The sequence below is a fragment of the Elephas maximus genome, chromosome 2, assembly GCF_024166365.1.
Source record: "Elephas maximus indicus isolate mEleMax1 chromosome 2, mEleMax1 primary haplotype, whole genome shotgun sequence".
Lineage (NCBI taxonomy): Eukaryota > Metazoa > Chordata > Mammalia > Proboscidea > Elephantidae > Elephas > Elephas maximus.
The window spans coordinates 167,353,276-167,377,281 of NC_064820.1; the positions used below are offsets into that span (position 1 = coordinate 167,353,276).

A 24,006-nucleotide genomic window follows, 5' to 3' on the forward strand; every position below is an offset into this window, starting at 1 on the left:
AAAGCAAAAAAAAAACAGTACCTTTCTCTCAGGGTTGCTGTGAGCATCAAATGAGGTAAAGTATGTGAAATGCTTAGCCCAGAGTCTGGCACATAGGAAGTGAATATGAAATTCAAGCTATTATAATTGATGGTAATGGAAACCATCAGGACAAGTCAGTACTAGGCGCAGCCCTGCTATGAGTTACACTTCACACTAGTAAATCCCTCAGCCTCTCTGTATCCACCCTTTCTCCTCTGAAAAATGAATGTGCTGAACCAAGGGTAGCCCCTTGTACTACAACAATCTGAGACCTCAGGGGGGAAAATCTGAGCCACTCCCTGCTAAGAAGCAGCCAATACTTTTAAGCACTGAGTTTTCAGTGCCCCAGTAAACTATACCTCCTCTGGGGAACCCACGGCCCAAAGAGAAGGCTACTGAATGACAAAGAGTTTTTCGGGATATTTGGCCAGGGCTGTGCTGAATCAAAAGAAACCAGGAACACAGTTCTCAGTCCTGATGATAATGTAAAGGTCCCTGCCAATCCCCAGAGAACAGAATTCTAGAATGTCAAAGCTGGAAAAGCTTTTGGGAAGTTTCTAGTTCTGGGATTTTTAAGCCATGTTCTGTGATTATTTCTCAGTTCCACAAACTACTGACTTTTATATCATTTTGTATACCTCAAACTGTATTTAAAACCATGAGTGAAAAACAAAAGACCTAAATCAGTCGCCCATCAAATGTTAACATATCAGAGACCACAACCCATTAAGAAGTTGCAACATCAGTAATGATATCCCCTGTTCCACGTTCTCTTCTGAATCCAGCTTGAATTTCTGGAAGTTCCCTGTCGATGTACAGCTGCAACTACTTCTGAATGATCTTCAGTAAAATTTTACTTGTGTGTGATATTAATGATATTGTTTGTTACCTGACTAGGGTCCGTGCCCTGGAGCAGTCGAGCCAATGAAACATACTCCAAGTCAGAAAGAGTGAGAAAGTTTATTAAGGAGATGCATACATCACAAGGCTGTCTCTATGGAGTCCCAAAGAGCAGTTTTACATTCGAGCTTATATAGAATCTTACAAGGGTTACAAGTGTCTTTGTAGTCCCCTGCCAGACATTTCTTTATTAGGCTAAAGACATACATATCTGATACCTGGGCTCCAACTTTCCTGTGGGGGTTGTATGCCACAGGTAGTCCCGCCAGAACAAAAGATTATTTGCATCAGTTTAAAACAAAGAACAAAGTCATTAACATTTGGTCCAAACAAAGTCGTTAACAGAGGTATGTGAGGAGGCAGGCAGAGGAAGAACAACTTACAGGTTTATCATGGCCTTAGTTATGTTAAGCTCTCAGTTGCCTATTTTGAAAAAGAAGACATGCTGGGTGGTATTGAGGTCACATGTTCCATAATTTCCATGTTCTGTTGGATCGCCTATCTTTGGAATGGGCACAAATATGGGTATCTTCCAGGTGGTTGGCCAGGAAGCTGTCTTCCAAATTTCTTGACATAGAGGAAGCACCTCCAGAGCTGCATCTGTTTGTTGAAACATCTCAATTGGTATTCCGTCAATTCCTGGAGCCTTGTTTTTTGCCAATAACCTCAGTGCAGCTTGGACTTCTTCCTTTAATTCCATTGGTTCTTGAGCATATCTTACCTCCTGAAATGGCTCAATATTGACCAATTCTTTTTGGTATAGTGATTCTGTATATTCCTTCCGGAATTAGTAATATAACATTTTATAGCACACTGGAATGATTATAAAGGAAACACTCTCTAGTAACTACCACCCAGGTCAAGAAATAGAATTGAAATAGGATTTTTGAAGTCCTGATGCATGCTACAACATGGATGAACCTTGAAAACATTATGCTAAGTGTAATAAGTCAATCACAAAAGGACAAATATTACATGATTCCACTTATATAAAATATATAGAATTGGCAAATGTATAGAGACCAAAGGGGCAGGAAGGAGGGGAAGAGGAGGACTCACTGCTAAGGGGCACTGAGCTTCTGTTAAGGGCGATGGAAATGAATAATGGTGATGATTACACGACATGATGAGCTTAATTAATGTCCCTGAATTGTACATGTGAAAAAAAGTTGAAATGGCAAATGTTTAGTTATATATATTTTTACAGAAAAAAAAAAATAGAATTTTGCAGCCACTTCAGAGGACCCCCATGTGACCCATCCCAATCAGAATTACCTCCCTACCCCAAAAGTAACCTCTATTCTGCCTTTTATAGTAAACACTTCCATGAATGCGTGCCTTTAGAGTTTTATAATGATATGACATTTAACTGAAAAACATTTTGGTCAAAGACCCCCTTTATCTGTTTTATATGGGATGTAATTTAAGACTTTTTTGGACAGAAGGGCTCCTCTGATCAAAAAGCTATAAAATCACTGAAATCATCTGACCTCTCATTTTACAGAGGAAGAAAATGAGGCCCAGAAAGGGAAAGGGCTTTCTAAGTTCAACCAGGAGATTAGTGGCAGAATGGACTAGGACTCAGGTTCTCTCTGATTCCTTACAATTTCACCTTCCAATTCTTTTCAGGGACAGGGACCCTAGATACAAGGCGCCAGCCTTGTCTAATGACTCAAAGATGAGAAAGACTTGCAAGCCCAGCCTTAGTACAGGGGATTCCGTCCTCAACCAACACCAAACCTGGCCCTTTCCACACAGATCTGAGTAGAGAGACTTCCAAGGACCTTAGCAATGATTCTTTCCAGATATCTTTGCATTTTAACCCAAAGGAATGCATCAGCAAAGGTGGAATCACAGACAGAGCCAGGCAATGGGAATGCTAATTGAAGTGATGTCTCAGCCTTCCTCAGAACTCAACACGTGGGCCTGTCTCCCATGGTGCAGTACGCACCAAGCCTGACACACAGAGGACCTTAGAGATCACTGTGGGTTAAAGTGGTAAGACTCTGGAGACCAAGTGTGATGCAGACACAGAGACTGGAGCAGGTCCAGGCTCCTCTGCCCTATTCACTCAACTGTTCTGCCCCACCTGGGGCTGCTCCCAGCTGAGAATTCCAGGAGAATCCTTCACACTCATTGTCTTAGTTTCCTAATGCTGTTGTCACAGAAATACCATAAGTGGGTGCCTTTAAACAATGGACATTTATTTTATCACAGTTCGGGAGGCTAGAGGTCGGGTTTCAGGGCACTGGCTCTAGCGGAAGGCTCTCTTTTCTGTCAGCTCTGGGCGACGGCCCTTGTCTCTTCCAGCTTCTACAGCCCCAGCATTCCTTGGTTTCTTGTCGATCTTCACTTGGCATCTATCTTCCTGTTTGTGCTTTCTCGTCTCTGTGCCTATGCCCCTCCTTATAACTCAGAAGGATTAAATTTACGGCACACCCTTCTCTGATAATAGCCTTATTAATGTAATAAAAAGCCCGACTTCCAATAGGGATTTGTTTTCAAGTAGGACATGGCAGTATCCCAGATCTTTCATTGGCTAGATTTTATAGCCATCTCTGTCCTGAATGCTTAAGGGGAAGCCTGACAGGCTTCAGCTTTATCCTATGGATCAGAATTAGCAAATAACATTTAGCAAAGATGTTAGTAGGTGCTTTGTGTGTGTGTTGGGGGGGGGGGGGATAGGAGGGTGGTTATTGCAAGGACAAAAAGTTTGGGAAACAATGCACATTATATCTCCTTTTTTGAAAATTCACAAAGTACAATATTAGCATTTGAAAACTGAGAATTCCCACAGCAAAGAAGTTTGCTAGATTTTAACTGGCCTGGCATTTCTTTGACTTTTGGACCTTGTGTTTCATTAACAGCATTCTGCTGAAAACAGTTTGGCAATTGATGCTGCAGCCCCTTTGATGGATAAAGAATGCATTATTATACATACGGACACACCATGTGGCTGGAAAATCACCTTTCTGGCCCAGGTAACCCATCTCTTTGGAAAATTACTGAGTTATCCCAAATTCTGTAGAAATCCATTCATAATAACCCCAAGACGTTGTTGGGGTCCTCGGGGGAGAGCTGGGCTGGGCCCCACCACCTGACAGCAGCTTGTTGTCCCAAGAGCCCAAACCAGCCAGTAGCTACCCAGTGTGTGTCTCGACTTGTTTTCCCTTCCTACCCTGCTCCTTTTAGAACACAGCTGAATGGCTCTAGTCTCTCAGCCCCGCTCCCAGCCCAACTCTGGACCCCTCAAAGTCTGGCCAACTCTTCTCCCATCTGCCTTGACAAACACCCAGCTCCAAGCTGAGAGCCACAACATGCGCTGTTTTTCTCCCTCCTGCACCCCAGGAGGCCTCTCCCCTTTGCCTGGGCTTCCTTCCCAGGGTCTTGGCTGCCAACCCATTTTAAACTCATCCTCAGGCCAGTCACCTGAAGAAAAAGAGGTTCACAGAAGGCCCAAGATGAAGGAGTCTTTTATCCTGTGGCCTTTTGAGATTTGTTTTTAGCAAGAAAACCTTATTTTCAAAACAAATTATTATGCAGAACTCACCAGTTTATAAAAGAGACAAATAAGAACCTTTATGGCAGTCTTCTTTATTAAAGTGAAACAATGGAAAAAACGAAATGTTCATTAGTAGGAAACTGGCTTAACAAACTATGGCAAGACATACAATGGAATATTATGCAACCATTAAAAAGGAGGCAAAGTCCAAGAATAATAAAAGTTCTGGGAAAATCCTTATTTTGTACAGACAATATTTGGTCAACAGTTCCATTTTTGTGCAAAGATAAATATCTCTACTCATTTTGTTATAACTTACCACCTCCTATCCAAACTTGTCTAATGTTTTTATGGTACTTAACTATGGTGAACAAACATCCCAGTTTGCCAAGAACTGAGGGATTTCCGAGAAGGCAGGATACCAAAAAACCAAACCAAACCCATTGCTGCTGAGCCAATTCCAACTCATAGCAACCATATAGGACAGAGTAGAACTGCCCCATGGGGCATCCAAAGAGCTGCTGGTGAATTCGAATTGCTGACCTTTTGATTAGCAGCTGAGCTCTTAACTTCTGTGCCACCAGGGCTCCAGAAGGCAGAATAAACCAAAAACCCATTGCCTTCAAGTCAATTCTGACTCATAGCGACCCTGTAGGACAGAGTAGAACTGCCCTGTGGGTTTCCAAGGAGTGCCCGGTGGATTTGAACTGCTGGCCTTTTGGTTAACAGCTGTAGCACTTAACCACTACGCCACCAGGCTCTCCCAAGGCAGGATACTCTGCTTAAACTGAAAAAACCCCAAACTGGGATGACTTAGCCGCCCAACACTTAATGGAAATTAAGACTTTATTTTAGAAAGAATAGAAAGATTATTAAGGTCCCTAGGTGGTGCAAATGGTTTGTACTTCACTGCTTGCCTTAAGATTGGTGGTTCGAACCTACCTGGTGGCTCCTCGGAAGAAAGGCCTGGCTATCTGCTTCTGAGAAGATTGCAGCCAAGAAAACCGAACGGGGCAGTTCAACTTTGTAACAATCAGCAGCAACTAACAACCACCATGAGAGAGACTATTACTACTTTTAGCCCATGTAAATAAGCTTGTATATTCACAAATGAAATTGAGCCAGTATTTACATTCTAAGAAGTCCCTGGGTGACACAGAGGGTTAAGTACTTGGCTACTAGCCAAAAGCTGGCAGTTCAAACCCACTCAGGGACACCTCAGATGACCTGATGATCTGCTTCTGAAAGGTCACAACCTTGAAAACCCCATGGAGCAGTTCTACCTGTACACATGGGATCACCATGAGTCAGAAACAACTTGATGGCAATGTTACCCGATTACGGTCCCTGCTGAGGAGCAGTTAAGCCAATGAAATATAGTCCAAGTCAGAAAGAGTGAGTTTTTATACATCACCAGGGACCCAGCAGCAACACAGACTGTCTCTATGGAGTCCCAAAGAGCAATTTTACATTAGAGCTTATATAGAATCTCACAAGGGTTATAGTGTCTTTGTGGGTTAGTGTCTTTGTAGTCTGCAGATGGGCTGCTTGGAGGAGGAATTATGCATTACAGGATCTTGACAAAAGACTCTTTATCAGACTAAAGAGATACATATCAAATACCTGGGCTCTGATTTTCCTATGGGGGTAGTAAGCCGTAGGTGGTCAGACATAACAAAAGGTTATTTGCATCAGTTTAAAACAAAGAACAAAGTCATTAACAGGTATGTGAAGGAGGGGGCAGGCAGAGGAAGAAGAATCTATAGGTACAGGATGGCTAGTTATGTCAAGCTCTCAGTTGCCCATTTTGAAAAGGAGGAAACATGCTGGTTAGTGTTAGGGTCACAACAACAATTTACACTTTAAATAAAAGGACAAAACTATGTGGGCTGATATGGAACTTGAAACCATCTCAAGATAATAGTGAAATACAAACCAAAAAAAACCCAAACCTGTTGCCAGTGAGTCGATTCTGACTCTCACCAACCCTATAGGACAGAGTAGAACTGCCCCATTGGGTTTCCAAGGCTGTAAATCTTTACAGAAGCAGACTGCCACATCTTTCTCCCAAGGAGCAACTGGTGGGTTCGGATCACCAACATTTCAATTAACAGCCAGAGTGTCTTCATTGGTCCAACAAATTTCCCATTTAATAAATCCTAATAGAAAAAAGTGGAAAGTTTTTTGTGTTCTGTTTGACTGGCTTATGTGAAAGGTTGCTTAAAAGATATTTTCCAAGATTATCCTGTCTATTATTGTCTTTATACCTCAGGGCCCAGTTGATGTGTCCTTGTGAACCCAAGGACAGGGAATAATGATTCCAACATTATTTTCTAAATCATGGCGCAGTGGTTAAGCACCTGGCTGCTAACTAAAATGTAGGCAGTTCACACCCACCAGCAACCCCAAGGGAGAAAGATGTGGCGATCTGCTTTTGTAAAAATTTACAGCCTTGAAAACCTTATGGGGCAGTTCTACTCTGTCCTGTAGTATCCCTATGAGTCTTTGGGTACCCTCCTCTGGGCTTTGACAGTTGTAAACATTTTGTCACTTGTGGTTCAAATCTTTCTCTCTTTAAGAAATAAAGTATTTATATATACAGTGAAACCCAGTCCTATTCTTCATCTTCTCTCTCAAAAGTAACTAAAACCCATTGTTGTCAAGTAGATACCTACTCATAGTGACCCTACACTCTTAACCACTACACCACCAGGGTTCTTTTAGGAATACGTACTATACCTGTTGCCGTCAAGTTGACTCTGACTCATAGTGACCCTATAGGACAGGGTAGTATTGCCTCAGTGTTTCCAAGGAGCACCTGTTGGATTAAAACTGCTGACCTTTTTGGTTAGCATCCAAGCTCTTAACCACTGCACCACCAGGGCTCCAAGGTTTGTGAAGGAGCCCCAAAAATCTAGGTGCTTGGCATAAGGAGATAATTCTGCCAAAGATGTAGACTGGACTCCATTGTTATTCTGTACTGCTCATCCTGAGCTGACTCTAAAAAGCCAGCTAGCCAGAACACCTCAGGACACCTGTGAGCACCCCTCCCTTCCCTTCCTCTCAGAGCAAGCTCCCAGGAAGGATACTTACTCAGGTTGGCCCCCCCAAATATCCATAGATTAGCAAGATGTTACTGCCTCAAACTTTATGATTAACACAGAACAATGCTTAGGGGACCTTGTAATTGCCTGGTGTCTCTTAAATCATGATTTTGTAAATGTCAACCAGTCAGTATTTTTTCCTTGTAAGCTCCTGGATTTTCTGTTCTTAAACTCTGTGAAAATTTCCTTTTGCTGGAGCACTTTTGTGAATCCTCACGAAGTGCTGCACGGTTTGGATCTCTCTGTTCCTTCAATAAAACTCTTTAACAGAAACTCCAGTTTGCTCTTTGACACTTTTTCCTACAATTTTGTCTGTATAACTTTTCCAATTAAAAAAATGATGAAACAATAATTATCAATGGCCACTAAAACCATGGGGTGATGGGCAAACAGATGGGGAAATCTGTAATGGCTGGTTCAGGTTAAGGATGTCCTTAACATGAAGCACCCATTACAAATCCATCCATCAATCTTAGCATGACAACAAGAAGGACAAGCGGGTATCAAATGCTTCCTGATGTAATTATAAGGACATCAGAGCAAAAAATCAAACTTGGCTCTAATCGAGCTTAAACCTAGCCACCATTTTAGAGGAAATTCAGGGAACAGAGGATTGTGTTGCCGCAGAATGCCTTCGTCTAAGATCCAGAACGCAGGAGACCCTACAGTACAAAAGGCCCAGCCTCCTCGACAAATAATTTCCCAGGAAAAAACAAAAGGGGGGAGTGGGCCGGTGGGTACATATTAAAAGAGACTTAAGAAATATATTATTAAAAATATAATCATGTATTAATATAAAAGAGTAACACATTATTTGATTGCTCAATGATTTAATAAACAGTTTGCAAATTGAAGAAAAGGTCCCTCTTACAAGAGGAAGCCACCTCTAGAGAATGAAGAATTCACAGAGATTTAAATAACTTGCTTAAGGGCGGGGAATTGGGGACTATGGCTTCAGGGGACATCTAAGTCAATTGGCAAAATAAATTCTATTAAGAAAACATTCTGCATTCCACTTTGAAGTGTGGCATCTGGGGTCTTAAACACTAACAAGCAGCCATCTAAGATGCATCAATTGATCTCAACCCACCTGGAGCAAAGGAGAATGAAGAACACCAAGGTCACAAGGTAATTATGAGCTCAAGAGACAGAAAGGGCCACATGAACTAGAGACTACATCATCCTGAGACCAGAACTAGATGGTGCCCGGCCACAACTGATGACTGCCCTGACAGGGAGCACAACAGAGAACCCCTGAGGGAACAGGAGAACAGTGGGATGCAGACCCCAAATTCTCATAAAAAGACCAGACTTAATGGTCTAAGGCTAGAAGAATACCGGCAGTCATGGTCCCCAAACCTTCTGTTGGCCCAGGACAGGAACCATTTCCGAAGCCAACTCAGCAGACATGGATTGGACTGGACAATGGGTTGGAGAGAGATGCTGATGAGGAGTGAGCTACTTGCATCAGGTGGACACTTGAGACTGTGTTGGCATCTCCTGTCTGGAGGGGAGATGGGAGGGTAGAAGGGGTTAGAAACTGGCAAAGCAGTCATGAAAGGAGAGACTGGAAGGAAGGAGTGGGCTGACTCAATAGGGGGAGAGTAAGCGGGAGTATGTAGTAAGGTGTATAAAAGTTTATATGTGAGTCTGCATCCCACTTTGAAATGTGGCGTCTGGGGTCTTAAATGCTAACAAGCGGCCATCTAAGATGCATCAATTGGTCTCAACCCACCTGGAGCAAAGGAGAATGAAGAACACAAGGTCACACGACAACTAAGAGCCCAAGAGACAGAAAGGGCCACATGAACCAGAGACCTATATCATCCTGAGACGAGAAGAACTAGTTGGTGCCCGGCCACAATCGATGACTGCCCTGACAGGGAGCACAACAGAGAACTCCTGAGGGAACAGGAGATCAGTGGGATGCAGACCCCAAATTCTCATAAAAGGACCATACTTAATGGTCTGACTGAGACTAGAGGAATCCCGGCGGCCATGGTCCCCAGACCTTCTGTTGGCACAGGACAGGAACCATCCCCGAAGACAACTCATCAGACATGAAAGGGACTGGACAGTGGGTAGGTGAGAGATGCTGATGAAGAGTGAGCTAATTATATCAAGTGGTCACTTGAGACTGTGTTGGCATCTCCTGTCTGGAGGGGGGATGGGAGGATAGAGAGAGTTGGAAGCTGGCAAAATTGTCACGAAAGGAGAGACTGGAAGGGCTGACTCATTAGGGGGAGAGCAAGTGGGAGAACGGAGTAAGGTGTATATAAACTTATATGTGACAGTCTGACTTGATTTGTAAACGTTCACTTGAAGCTCAATAAAAGTTAATAAAAAAAAAAGTTTATATGTGAGAGGCTGACTTGATTTGTAAACTTTCACTTAAAGCAAGATAAAAATTATTAAAAAAAAAAAAACTTGCTTAAAGAATACAGGTTTCCATAGTGATAAAGTATTTAATGGCTACGGCGTTAACATTAAAAAGGTAACATCAGGGAAGATTCATTCTCTCTATCCACCTGCAATCCCCAAAAAACTAGTGACATCTGGAAATTCAAATTAAAGAAGCCTCCGCCATTTAATCACAGGTTAATGGTTTTGTTATGACCTGCTCTTTGGAATGCTATTTTGGGTGAGAGAAAAAAAGCTGCTGTTGGGTTAATTTTGGGTCAGTAATTTTTATGTTTCTGCATAAGAAAAGCCCTCTTGAAATAAAAGTAAAATATCTATTTTTAATATAAATTTGAGTCCACAATATCAACAAAATGCAATGGATGGACCTTGTTTGCATCCTGATTTGAACACACCAATAATCAATCAGTAATAACAATAATATAATCAATACTCAGTCAGTAATAATAGGGAGAATTTGAATAAATAAATAATATCAATAATCAATGACATAACAATAGGAGAAATTTGAACACTGGATATTTTATGATATTAAGGAATTAGTATTAATTTTCAGGTGTCATGATGCTATAGTGGTTTTGTTTTTTTTTTTCAAAGAATTCTTACCTTTTACCCAAAGCCATGGCCCCCAGGAGTTCTGTTAACCCAGAACTAAAACCATTCCCAAAGCCCACTCTTCAGACAAAGATTAGACTGGACTATAAAACATAAAATAATACTCGTGAAGAGCGTGTTTCTTAGTTCAAGCAGATACATGAGACCAAATGGCCAGCTCCTGTCTGGAGGCAGGATGAGAAGCAGGAAAGGACAGAAGCTGGGTGGAGGGACATGGGAAACCCGGGGTGGAGAGTGCTGTCACATTATAGGGATTGCAACTGGTGTCACATAACAATACCCAACAAAACAAACAAACCCAGTGCCGTGGAGTCGATTCCGACTCATAGTGACCCTATAGGACAGAGTAGAACTGCCCCATAGAGTTTCCAAGGAGCACCTGGCAGATTCGAACTGCCGGCCCTTTGGTTAGCAGCCGTAGAACTTAACCACCATGCCACCAGAGCTTCCGACATAACAATACATGTATAAATTTTTGTATGAGAAATTAACTTAAGCTGTAAACTTTTATCTAAAACACAATAATAAAAAAAAAAAGAGTCCTTACCTTTTAGAAATACAAAATGAATCTCTTATGGATGAAATAGCATGTAGTCTGGTATTTACTTCGGAATCATCCACTGGGGAGCAGGCAGTGAGAGAAATTGCAGATCCAACAAAACTGGCTATGAGTTGGTAATTGTTGAAGTTGGGTGATGAGTATATGTGTTTCTCTATACTACTTGGCTTTTGGTATTATGTTTGAAATTTACCATAATAAAATATTTTTTTAAAATATCCAACTAGTTAACTTCAACAAATAAGAGGAGCAGTCTTAGTAGAAAGGTACTAGGGGCCTGGAGCCCCACCACCACCACCTCCCTTTTCCCTGGTACCTCCGCAAAACCTTAAGTCTCCATGGAACACGGTTTGAAAATCACTGATTGGGACTAGGGATTGGCAAACTTTTTCTGTAAGGGCCCAGATGGTAAATATTTTAGCTTTTCCAGGCCACAAGTCTCTGTCACAACTATTTGACTTAGCCATTGTCGTGCAAAAGTAGCCATAAATATTATGTAAATGAAGGAGCATGGTTGTGTTCCTATAAAACTTTATTTACAAAAACAGGCAGTGGCTGGATTTGACCTGTGGGCCATAGTTTACCGACCTAGTGGTTAAAGCTCTCACTGCTAACCGAAAGGTCAGCAGTTCGAACCCACCAGCTACTCTGGGGGAGAAAGATGTGACAGTCTGCTTCCTTAAAGATTACAGCCTTAGAAACCCTATGGGGTAGTTTTACTCTCTCCTACAGGGGCCGCTATGAGTCAGAATCAACTCCATGGCCATAGGTTTTTTTGGTTTGGGTCTAATCCAATCCCTTCTAAAGCCTTGGAAACTGAGACTCAGGGAGTTAAAGTGGCTTAAGATCCCACAAGAAACTTAGGTCCCTGTGAGGACACCTGCTGCTGACACCATCAGCAGTGTCTGCACATTTGGTGTTTTCAGAAAAATTAAAAGCAACAGTATGGTGGGTAGGGGAAGGAAGTCAGGGAAGGAAAATTAATTATATGTCAATTAGGATTAGGTTCAGGTATATGTATATACTACCTATTGCTGTGGACTAGATTCCAACTCATAGCAACGCTATAGGACAGAGTAGAACTGCCCCACAGGGTTTCCAAGGAGTGGCTGGTGGACTAGAACTGCTGACCCTTTTAGCTAGCAGCCTGAGTTCTTAACCACTTTGCCACCAGGGCTCCATGTACGTAGTAGTAAACCCAAAATATCAGTGGCTGAAACAATAAAGAAGGTTGTCTCTCTCACACATGAACCAAGTCTGGGCTTATGTGTAGGATCTATCATATTCAGAGAACCAGGCTCCACCATCCTCAGCCTCTGGGTTCTCATCCTCAAGGTCAAAGTCCAATACTGGATTTCCACCATTACATCCTTGTTCCAGATAGCAGGAAAGAAAAGGTGGCAAGGGCAAAAGAGGGAGGGCTTTCTTGCTGTGTTGGTTCACTTTATGAAGCCTTTTTGGGATTTTCTTGTATCTCATTATCCAGAAGTTAGCCACATGGCCACACTTAGGGGCAAACGAGCCTGGTAAACGTCTACATTTTGGTGGCAATGTCCAGTAAGAAACAGTTACCATCAAGTTGATTTCAACTCATGGCCACCCCGTGCATGTGAGAGAGTAGAACTGTGTTCCACGGGGTTTCAGTGGTTGAATTTTTGGAAGTAGAACACCAGGGCTTTTTTCTGAGGCACCCCTGGGTGAACGCGAAACTCCAATCTTTCGGTTAGTAGCCAAGTGAAGAGTTAACCATTTGTACTACCCAGGGATTCCAGGTGGTAAAGTGCCTGGTGATAAACTGAGGTTCTATTACTAAAGAGGGAGGAATAAAAAGCTTTTGAGTAGGCAATTAGCAGTCTCTTCCATAAGTTATTTGGAAGAATGTGAGTTGACCCTTTCCATCTGATAAGCTCCATGCCTAGGGGTATTTAGTGACCAAGACAAAGCAGCACAAGGCTAGTGGGAAGAATGCTCCCAGCTGCCCTCCACTTCTAACATTCTAGGGGCCCCAGAAGCACTTCCATCTCTGAAGGCTTGGTCTGAGGGAGGTGGTTGAGTGGGTGGTGGTGAGACAGATACCATCTCTGAAGGCTTGGTCTGAGGGAGGTGGTTGAGCGGGTGGTGGTGAGACAGATAGGGTTAACTGTGCAGGCAGCTGAACAAAAGACGTGTTAAAAGATTACCATCTACAAGTTGGGTAAACAGGAACCCACCCTGTCAACATGAGATAAGATTGAAACAACCCATGAATTACCATCTCCTTCTTAGTGTTTTTCTAGTCACTTCCTCCTTTGCAGACTCTGCATGTGCACAAGAATGAAATGTGGCCACTGTTTAATCTGCCTTAGCCCTCCAAAGATGGAGATGCAGTGCCGATGATCAAGAAGATCAAGTGCCCTTGTGCTATATCCCATAATGTGATGCCAAGGGCTACTGAGAGGACTCCATCTTGAATATCAGAGGGTTCCATCTTGGATTCCAGATGCATGTGCAACCTAATTAGCATACACTTCCATTCTGAGAAGTACCCACCCCTTGAAAGAAGCCCACTAAATATTCATTACTCTATTGTCTCCACTGAACCCATATAAGCCCTAGCTTTGCTTCCCTTTTCTAGTCAGTCTTTTGGAGAGGTTTATATCTCTGCTGATTCCTTTTGCTTGACTCAAGCAAAATAAAGCTTGCTGAAGATAAAGTTTGTCTTTCACATGTATTCTTACTCAGGGAAAGACAAGGACCCTTTGTGTCAGACTGGCAGTTGGTAACAATGGGAGGGCCTGAGATCCCGGTCTCCCAACCTGGGGGAATGTAGCCCTTTTAGAGAGCCCAGGTTGCTCTTCCAACCTTTAGCTTTTCACCCTTCCCCTCCGGCCCTCCTAGCCATCTCAATGGCTTTTCTCAGTGCTATTTTTTTTTTTTTATCTCAATGGCCCCTTTAATTACTGGGAATGTAGGGGGGATTACAGCTTCTATTTATGCCAAAAAAAGAATACCCACAAATGGCTGCCTCAGTGAGACCTGTTTCCACATAGGACCCTGGGAGGGGCAGGGATTGTTCCCAGGCGGGTGACACTGAGGAAAGAGTTAGGGTCAAGCTTGATGTTGGGTGTGGCCTGACTGGGCAGGCTTAGGCCTTTTACAAAGTGGTAAGATTCAGGGGAGTCATTCTCAAAAATGTAAAATAGGAAAGCTGGCGTTAATGGAGTACCTTTCACATACCAGGTGCTTTGTGCGCATTACCTGTGAGATGGGTGCCTTCAGAGCCACACTTCCCAAGTGAGGGGAAGTTGAGAAATCTGGCCAGGTTCCATCCATTCGATGAGCTCATGCTCTCTCTATTCCTAACCAGATGGGGTCTAGTTAATTCCAACTCAACAAAGACTCCAGAGTAGAACTGTGCGCCATAGGGTTTTCTCTCTTTTTTTTTTTTGTAAGTAGATTGCCAGGCCTTTCTTCCAAGGTGCCTCTGGGTAGACTTGAACCTCCAACCTTTTGGTTAGCAGCCAAGTGCATTGACCATTTGTGCCACCTACACTCCTAAGGTTCCCTCTCTGCTCTTAGTCCTGCTGCTTCCATTCTGGGTTGGGAACCATGTGAACTGGTGATCACTGGTGATCAGCGGAGACCAAGAACTGCTTGGCTGTGTTTTCTTGGCCTCCAGTATCAAAAAGGCAAAAAAGCTAGTGACGAGGTGGTTCTGATAACTCAAACCTCTGTCCCTGGGGCATGGCTGCAGGAAGGAACTTGGAATATTCCTTGTGGGACAGACCAGGGAGGGGATGGTAAGAGTGGAAAAGGAAGTGACTTTTTGCCTCTGAGGAACCACCAAGGCTAGACTGATGCCCTGTGTGTCAGGACAAACTAAGGACTGCCCACCCACCCCACTGCTGTCGAATAGATTCCGACTCATAGTGACCCTACAGGACAGGGTAGAACTGCCCCATAAGTGTTTCCAGGGAGCGCCTGGTGGATTCAAACTGCCGACCTCTTGGTTAGCAGCCATAGCACTTAACCACTACACCACCAGGGTTTCCAAACTAAGGACTAGTCATGAGAAATGCCCAGGAGAGATACACATGAGCTCAGGGGCAGTGTGCAGGCCAAGCCTTAGGGACCACCCATCAGAGGTAGGGAACGATGCAGACGCTGGGTTGAACAAACAATTAGGTCTTTTGCATTCTTAAGATCCTACAATGATGATAATAATACCCAAACGGAGCTCCTTCTGTGTGTATGCATCATCTCATTTCACTTTAAGATATTATTATTTCCATTTTACAGATGAGAAAACTGAGACCCAGGGAGACTTGGCTAGTGCACACAGCTGGTAAACAGCCAAGTTGGGACCTGAATCCATGTCTGTCTGCCTACAGAGTCTGTGTTCTTATCCAAGACACAGCCTCATTCTAGGTGTCTGGAGTTTTATGCTTCTAAAAGGATTTGAAGTTAGGAGCCCAATGGGGAGGCGGTACCCTTCCTTCCAGAGGCTCTGATATTTTATTTCAAGGCTTTAATCAGCAGTCATGGGATCTGTCCAGAGACACACAGACTTACCCCCCCCCACCACCTTAGGAAACAGATTAGGAAACTTGTCCACTTAAAGGAAAGTGGCCATAGCCCCTAAAGACAAGGAAATCTAAAAGCAGCTCTGACAGACACTCCCAAGAAATTACAGACTCGGGCTTTTAAAGAGACTGGCTCTAATTAAAGGAGAATACCATCGAGAGGGCATGACCTGAACAACAACCGCTCACCCTCCCACATGGTGCAATCCTCCAAGCTCCATTTTTACTTTCCGTAGGCTGCCAGGGTTGAGAGGATCACCAGGATTTGAAGTTTTCCGACTTCCGTTTCATAATTGTTGAAACTTTTTGTTCCAACAAAAAGCTTATTTGTGGAATGCCATTATCGAGTATTGGGCACATCATGATCTTACTGAATTCTCACAATAGTCATATGAAATACGTCCTATTATGAGCCCCATTTTACAGACGAGAAAACTGAGTTGCACAAAAGACTCTATCTTTCCCCAGGTCACACAGTTACTAAGTGGTGGGGGAAGAATTTGAATTCAGATCTGCTGAAGTCTAGAGTAGGGGCTGGTATAGTGGGGTTGTAGGAGGAAGCCTAGCAAATAAAACTATTAGTTGAACTCCACTGCTTTGGAATTGGCTGTGTTAGGTTTGGAGACTTCAGCCCACTGAGACTCTCCCTTGTGCCCTGTGAGGCTGGTGGGGGAACTTGCTGGCTCCAGACAGCAGTTTAAAGAACTGGAAACAACTCAAATATCCAATAACAGATGAATGAATCGTGGTATATCCATAAAATGGAACCAAACCAAACCCACTGCCATCAAGTCAATTCTGACTCATAGTGACTCTATGGGACACAGTAGAACAGCCCCATAGGGTTTCCAAGGCTGTAATCTTTAAGGAAGCAGAGAGCCACATCTTTCTGCCATAGAACAACCAGTGGGTTTGAACACCAACTTTTTGGTTAGTAGCCGAGCACTTTAACCACTGCACCACCGAAGTACAGAATAGTTACTACTCAGTAGTAAAAATAAACAGACTATCGACATATGCATCATCTCAAAATACTTATGCTGAGTGAAAAGGCCAAACAAAATGATGTACCTACTGCATGATTGCATTTACATAAAACTCTAGAAAATGCAAACTAATCAAGTGTGACAGAAAACACTTGACTGTTGTTGCTTAGGAACTGGGGAGGGCATTAGGAAACTTTATGAAGTGATAAATATGTTCATAATATTGCTTGTGGTGGTTTCACGAGTGTGTGTACGTATGTATACATGTCTGTCTATATACATACATACGTGTATATATATGTCAAAACTTAAACTGTACATTTTAAATAGGTGCAGTTTACTGAATGTCAACTATACCTCGATAACCCTTTTTATTTTTTAAGCACTAAAAAGTCAAAAACTTGTATTTACCAGAAGCCAGAGTTGTGAGGGGACTTGCTGAAGCTCACTCAACATATGGTGGGGAGCTGGGGCCAGGTCAGAGTTCTTCCTGAGGTCTACACTGCCATGGTAGATGGGAGAAGGGGGTCTCGCCCAAGAGCAGCCCCCAGGCTCTGTCTCCAGCACAATGAAGGAGCAGAGTGGCGTCTTCTCTCCAGTTCGTGCTGATACTGGCTCTAGAAAAGCCAAGGCTTTGGCCCGAACTGGATGGGTAGGTCCACAGAGGCAAAATTGGTAGAAGCTTCACCCCATCAGTCATGAGTCAGATATTCCTCTAGGGACCCAGGAAACAATGGACTGTTACTGGGAACACCCCAAGGGTGGCTTGTATTCACAAGAGGTATCTTTGGAAAAAAAAAAAAACTGCTAAAAGGGTTAAAACCAAACCCACTGCCTTTGAGTAGATTCCGACTCATAATGACGCTATAGGACAGAGGAGAACTGCCCATAGCATTTCCAAAGTTAGACCAGGCAATTTCCTCTCTGTAAGATGAACTCAGCAAACACCTACTGAGCACCTACTCTGTGACTGGCAGGTCCACTACGTCATGGGGACTGTGCGAGGATGACACGAGAGTAAGGCAAGTGCGTGACCCACGATAAGCACCCCAAAACGGTAGCCATCCTCATCCATCAAACATCCCTTAAACGTCCCCTCCAGGCCAGATGCCTGGCCTGATTCTTGAGGATAGGAAAGACACGTGGACAAAAAGCTTTGCCACAACACTGAAGCTTACGATTATTTCCAGTTGTGTTGAGGTTTCATGGAGGCTGCGGTATGCAATGAAGGGAGAAAATTTGTACACGGAGACAAGGAGGTAGTGGGGAGGCAGCTGCAGGGATTCGCTCCAGTTACAGAGGCAGCAAGAACAAAAGCAAGATACTTGGGAAGACACGTGAGGAGCGGCCTGGCTGAAGTGAGGGGTGGAGCAGGAGGGAGGCAAAGGTTGAAAAGGTGGGCTGGGGCCAGGTGTTGGAGGGAAACAAGAAGGAAGAACTGCATCTATCTTCTCCTCACTCCACCCTTGCGGAAGCCCTAACTCTGCTATGATCTCATTTGTTCTGTGGACAGCCAATTGGGCTGGGGCAAAGGGACATCCCCAACTCCTCTGAGGCCTTGAAGAATAGAACCAAGGGCCTCAGCTGGAAACCTGGATGCCAGCTGAGGAGTGGGGTGTGGAAAAGAGCCAAAGAAGAGGAACTGCTCCAAGGATCACTCACCCTAAAAGTCACCAGTCTCCCAAACCTTGGGCGTTCCCAATGGGCCAAGCCGGCCTAAACCAGGTGTCCTGGGGAAACAGTGAAAATGGAAATAATCCTCAAGTACGTGCTCCCAGAGCCCACAGAAACTGTTTTAAATTTCTCAGACCTGAAGACAGAAAAAACAAAGGGGGTGGGTGGAGGGTATCGGGTATCGGGAGCAAATTCAAAGCACACTGCCCTCTGGTGGCAAAGAAACCTATATACCATTAAAGCTGGGAAAGCCAGTCCTCCCCAAATGCTGAAGTCCCGGTGCCCCTGAGGGACCACAAAGGCAGAACCTGCTCTGAGACTCGTTACAGGATCAAATTATGTTAGCAGTTTAAAGTAGAGGCTGTTTCTTACTACTGGGTACCTAGTTTCAGGCCCTCCACCCTGAGGTGCAGGTATTACAGCACACATTAAGCAAGTGAGGAAATTGCCGCTGGGAGATGTTAGGGGGCTGGTCCAAGGTCCCGGCTGGCCAAGTGCAGAGCCAGGTCTTGTCCCAGGTCCAGCAGTGTTGGGTTCTCAGTAAATGTCTAATAAATGGTTCAAGCAGCAATTCTTAACACATAGTCCCCAGTATTCTTTCAGAAGGTCTGTGAGGTAACTATTTCCATGAGATGCTATTTGCCTTTTTCACGCCCACATGTGTATGGCAGAGTTTTTGTGTCTCCACGATGTGCAGTGGGATGTGCTTATTTATAGTCATGTGTTTTAAAAATTTCTAAAATAATTTCTAATACTGTATGTATTGATAGATATAACCCACATAAGCAAAAGCCCTTTGAAATCCTCATTTTTAAGCATGTAAAAGGGTTTTAAGGTCAAAGGTTGAGAACTGCTAGTTTAAAGAAATATTTTCTAAAAATAAAGCTTCACATGGGGCTGCCATTGAGTTGGAATTGACTCAGGAGCAACTGACACCATCACACAGACAAACTAAAACATTTCTTTTGATATAATTAAGTCCGTTCTCCGCGGCACAAAGTCTTAGGCTAACTAGTACTCTAATTGTCATTTCTACAGATCTTTGGTTAATAAAATACAGAAAGGTAGGGTTGCACAGTCAACTGATGTAATTGCTGTTGGTAAGTTGCACACCTGTAAAAAGTAGAATTGGCAAAAGTTATGTGATGTATTTACAATGACAAAAAAAAAAAAGAAGTGCCTGCTGGGGCTGCTTATGTACAAAACACCTCATGGGATTTGGTTCCTTGGTTTGGAGGTTTATAGTCATGGTTTCATGGGACATCCCAGTTAACTGGCTTAGTAATGTGTTTAGTGCTTCTGTTCTACCTCGTAGTTCATTAGGTAGTGCCTAGGTATTAAAAGCTTGCAAGCAGTCATCCAAGGTACAACAACTGGACTGTGTTCCCCTGCAGCAATAGGGGAAGGAGGAGCTAATGGAATGTATGGCTATTGCCTCCATGAACAACTGTCTCCTCTGCCATGAGGCCAGAAGAACTGGATGGTGCCAAGCTACCACTACTGAGCATTTTGATCAACGATTCCATACATGAATCCTGATCAAAAAGGAGAAAATACAGAAAAGAATGTCAAATTCTGGGGCTGTGAAGGCAGGATGAACCCTTAAGACTATTGCTCTAAGATAATCTTTAAACTTTAAACCACAAATATCCCCTGAAGTCTTCTTAAAACCAAGTAAGAACTCAACTAGTAAAGAATGTCTCCCCTGAGCATTACGTTCTTTTAAGATCTAGCTATATGGGATCAAATTGACAACAGCAACTCAAAAGATTCGATAGGAACCTTGGGGGGCAGTCAGTTTATGTTAATTGGGGAGGTACAACTCAGAAAAGGAGAGAATGGTTACCCAATTTGAAGAATATAATCAATGTCACCGAATTGTACATGCAGAAATTTGAATTGGTGTGTATTTTTGCTGTGTATATTCTCAAAAAAATAAATTATAAAAAACACAGAAAAATGAATGAATGGTTTAAGTTTACTGAGTGATTTCTACCTGGCAAGCACTACGCTAAGTGATTTGCGTGGATCACTTCATTGAATCCTCACAACCACCACTTGCAATAGGTGCTATCACCACACTGTATACATGTAGCCAGAAGTTGTGTGGCCTGTGAAAGGTCACCCAGCTGGGAGGTGCTGGAGCTGGGGCCTTAACCCAGGTAGTCTGTCTTTATGGTCTATATTCTTTCCCACTACTCTAAATGCTTTAACATTTTTTTTTTCCAGTTGTCCTAGAGTTGATTCTGACTCATGGAGGCCTCATATGTTTAAATTAGCTATCCCTTCATACAATTCACTTGATACACAAGTGTTTCAAAGTATTGAGTCTAATACTAGTGAATACAAAGGAAATCACTGATCTGCCCAACCCCTTCCTTATAGATGAGGAAAAATGAGGCCCAGAGAGAGGAATATCACACGGCAAAGAACTGCCAGATAGACATGGAATCTGAGTCCAGGCCTCTGACTCCCAGTCAGGAGTTCTTGAAACTCCAACCCAAGCATTCTAAATACCTTCTTTATGTGAATGGCCTCCATGTGAGTTAAAAGACATCAAGACAATGCAAGAAATGACATCTTCAACAAAAGCAGCTTGTCTTTATTGCAGGGAAGCTAGTGAGGAGCAAGCAGGGCGAGTGAGGGTCTCCGCAGGAACTCCCATCACTGAGCAGGACTGCCAGGTCCCAAAGGTCTGTCTGGAAGCCAAGAAAGGAGGATCAGCCATCCTAGCAGAGATGAGATATTAGGTGGAACAAAAGCGCCATCTGCTGTGGACATGGAGACATTGCAAAAGCAGTAAAAGTTCCAACAGACAACTGTTGAGGGGTGAGGTGCGAAATCTAGGGTACCAGAGCAGGACTAGAACCCCAATGGGCAGGGCCATGCATTTCTCCAACCAAGCCTGTTATACTTGGGCTGAATGAAGCCCATTAACCTGGCTAAGCCAACCACTGCTGAGGTCTTCTTCCTGGCAACTCCCAGGGCTGCTGGGATACCCAGAGAACAGTACTCCCTGTCCTGTTACAGGTTTATGTTGGGAAAGTAATAAACAAAATCATGCAGATCTGCCTAGAGCCAGATAATCAAGGGGACTTCATAATGAATAAACACTGTTACCGTTGTTGGTGTGTATCGTTGAGTCAATTATGACTCTTAACGACGTTATAGAACAGAGCTGCCCCATAGGGTGTCTTAGGCTGTAATCTTTATAGAAGAACACCAGGTCTTTCTCCTTCAGAGCTGCTGGTGAGTTCAAACCGCCAACCTTCGGCTAGCAGACAAGTGCTTAACCAACGACTAGAGCTCCGTAATAAACACTACAGGCCCCTCTATGTCTCTTGTTCCCGGACCTTGCTGCAAATCAGTCGCTGAAGGGCCTCTTAAAACACAGACTCCAAAGACAGATGCTGTATGGGTGTCAATGTTAATGATGGAGAACAACTGCTGGACTCATGATTCTTACCCAGTGCCACATACCTGAATCTCTAGGAACCTTGCCAAACCACACGTGGTTACCGAATCTTTACAGATAAAAGGACGTGCTGTCTAGTATTTGCTACCAAATAACCTGGGGGGAGTGGGCCACAGGTGAAACAATGATGGCTGTGATTTGATCACTGTTCAATCTGGGTGATGGGTATGTGGGGGTTCATTTTATTAATCTACTGACCTATGTTTGAAACTTCCTACAGTGAAAGAGTGAAAAATAAATAAAAACAAACTCCTATGGGAAAAACACACATTAAACTACACATGGTTTACAACCAACATGTGTTACTTTTTGAGTTAAACAAAACTTATATACCCAGGCCAAGAGTTCCCAATTTCAAAGTGTCTGGGTTGGGGCTTCCTGTGTGTACTGCCAGCTCAGGAAAGTTCTTCTCAGCCCTCCCTCTATCTCTACCTGTCATGGAGCACTTTTATCAAACAGTCTTACACAGAGGCCCAATATGAAACACAGACAAAAGCTGCTTGGGGCGGGGGTAGGGGGGTGAGGGCAGAGGTCTACCCACTCACCCTCCCCACCAGGGCGGATTAACCAGTAAAACAAGGTAGCACGGGCTTCTTTGTGTTTACTTACCACTCTGTGGTACCGGATTTCACCGTATCCTTGATGGGGTGAAAAATGAAAAATTGTGCTCTACAGATTAGTAAGCAAGCACAAGTAAGCCCATGCACACCTTGCTTATTGGGGAATCCATTCCTGTGAGTCCCCACGGGACCCCAGGGCTGGAGGCACAATGTGTGAACGCTGTTCTGCAGAATGTAGAAATTGTTAACATTCTAACTCCCTTTGGGATAATCCTTCATATTCAGAGGGGACTCACAGTAATCCTCACGAGGCAGGAAAACAGGGTGGAAGATTTAGCCCTATTTTACAGATGGGGAAGATGAATCTCAGCAATGTAAAGAGACATGTCCAAAGCCAAGGTGTGAAATTACACAGAGCCGGGATTAGAATCCCAGAATTCCAATTATTCATGCAGGGCTTGTCCACGAACATGGGTTGTATCCATGAAGGGGGAAGGGATGCGGAAAAGAGACCCTTGTGACATCTCATGATTTGCATGTGATGTCACCTTATACACAGGACACTGCCTGCCCGAGGTCACTGCTGTGTCACCAGGTCTGACCAGGAGGCAAAACCTTCCACTGAGGATTTGGGGGACGAGAAAGAAGGAGAATACATCAAACTCAAAGTCACAAAAGGATAGCACTGAAATTCACTTCAAGGTGAAAATGACAACACAGCTCAAGAAACTCAAAGAATCATACTGCCAAAGACAGGGTGTTCCAATGAATTCACTCAGGTTTCTCCTTGAAGGTCAGAGAATTGTCAACAATCACATTCCAAACGAACCGGGAATGGAGGAAGAAGATGTGATTGAAGTTCCTCAGGAACAAATGAGGGGAGGGTGCCATTCAACAGTTTAGATATTCTTTTAACTTTTTTCCCCCTTAACCATTTTTTATTTTTAAAAATAGTTCTTTTGTAACGTGGTGTTCAAAGTGGAATTGAAAACCAGTACCTCTCTTTAAAACACCTGATGTTTTGAATTCCAGTGCTCATTATTCATTACTGTTTGTTTTCTTTGTGCTGATTTTTGGTGATCAAGCCTCAGCCCTCTTCATAGTGCCCTCTTCTTAAAAATTATAGGTGTGCACAGACAGTCCACCTTTTCCAGGACTGTACATTTTCAGGCTTGTGGGATAACTAAGATCGACCAATGCAAGTGTTCATAATGACTTTCTACTTGGCCCTGAAGCTCTAGCATGTGATTGCTTCACTCCTGGACTATGACTTACAGTGGTAGATGGAAGTTTTTCAGAGAACTGGGCTATGGAAAAATGACCTTTCCTTAACTTGAAGCTACTTTTAAAATCTAAGGGTCTGGACCAGGAGAAGGGGAGTTGGAATCATGATGACATACGGTGACAGTAGTAACTCCAAAGATGGCTTCACTGAAGAGACAAAGTATTTAAAGATTAAAATAAAATTCTTGCCAGAAGACCCCAGCAAAGTTCTACGCACACCTTTAGCAAGGAGGCTATACCTGCAGGGGACCATCATCAGCCAGCAGTCAGTCGTGGCGGGCCTCGCTTGGGGAACTCTCCGTGGCCCGTTGCCGGGGCCAATGCCACACCACCATAACAGTCA

The 24,006-nt window shown here is 43.5% G+C and overlaps 1 protein-coding gene and 1 pseudogene across 5 annotated transcripts in view; one reads left to right on the plus strand and one right to left on the minus strand.

Annotated features, from left to right (window-relative positions):
* Nucleotides 1–4,509: 4,509 nt before the first annotated feature.
* Nucleotides 4,510–24,006, minus strand: part of ATOX1 (antioxidant 1 copper chaperone) — a 31,782-nt gene continuing 12,285 nt past the window's right edge. The window contains exon 4 of one of the 5 annotated variants that reach the window (XM_049874157.1): nucleotides 4,510–9,031. The gene's annotated coding sequence lies outside the window, so the exon portion shown is untranslated. The other 4 variants (XM_049874158.1, XM_049874156.1, XM_049874155.1 and 1 more) reach the window with 4 other exon arrangements.
* Nucleotides 17,677–23,296, plus strand: LOC126067221 (small ubiquitin-related modifier 1-like; annotated as a pseudogene).